The sequence below is a fragment of the Nycticebus coucang genome, chromosome 10, assembly GCF_027406575.1.
Source record: "Nycticebus coucang isolate mNycCou1 chromosome 10, mNycCou1.pri, whole genome shotgun sequence".
NCBI classification, from domain to species: Eukaryota; Metazoa; Chordata; class Mammalia; order Primates; family Lorisidae; genus Nycticebus; species Nycticebus coucang.
In genome coordinates this window covers 49,907,940-49,908,416 of record NC_069789.1, presented here as the reverse complement: position 1 = coordinate 49,908,416, position 477 = coordinate 49,907,940, and the positions used below count along the sequence as shown (strand labels likewise).

The window sequence follows — 477 nt, the reverse complement described above, 5'->3', positions numbered from 1 at the left end:
AAAAATGTGGAACGCCTCGCAAATTTGCACATCCTTGCTCAGGGGCCATGCTAGTCTTCTCTGTATCGTTCCAATTCCAGTACATGCGCTGCCAAAGTGAGCACCATTGAGTGGCCCTTTAAAGCTCCATGTCATATGCATTTTTTCCTTTGTCCTTCTTCCCCACTCTGGTATTTTCTTTCTCTTCCCAAGGTCAATCACCAAATCAAGGCAGACAAGGGCCATTAAACCAAATTCTTATTTTCAAGAAATAGGCCCGAGGAAGTAGGGCCTATTAGTTAGTAGGCTGAAACCAGTCATGGTGAAAGTATTTACACCATGGAAATAGGCAAAAGCTACAAATCAGGGCCTTTTTTTCCCCCTCGAGGCTAGCTTACTAGTATTATCACTGCACAAACCCCCTCCCCCACACTTATCATAGTGCTGGGCATAGTTGCAAGATGAGTATCTCAGGAATGAACAATAACACCACATGTA

At 44.0% G+C, this 477-nt stretch overlaps 1 non-coding gene across 1 annotated transcript; it reads right to left on the bottom strand.

Annotated features, from left to right (window-relative positions):
• LOC128597878 (U6 spliceosomal RNA) lies at positions 1–104 on the bottom strand. Its single transcript, XR_008383433.1, has one exon. It is a non-coding gene; the product is annotated as a U6 spliceosomal RNA (small nuclear RNA).
• Positions 105–477: the final 373 nt, after the last annotated feature.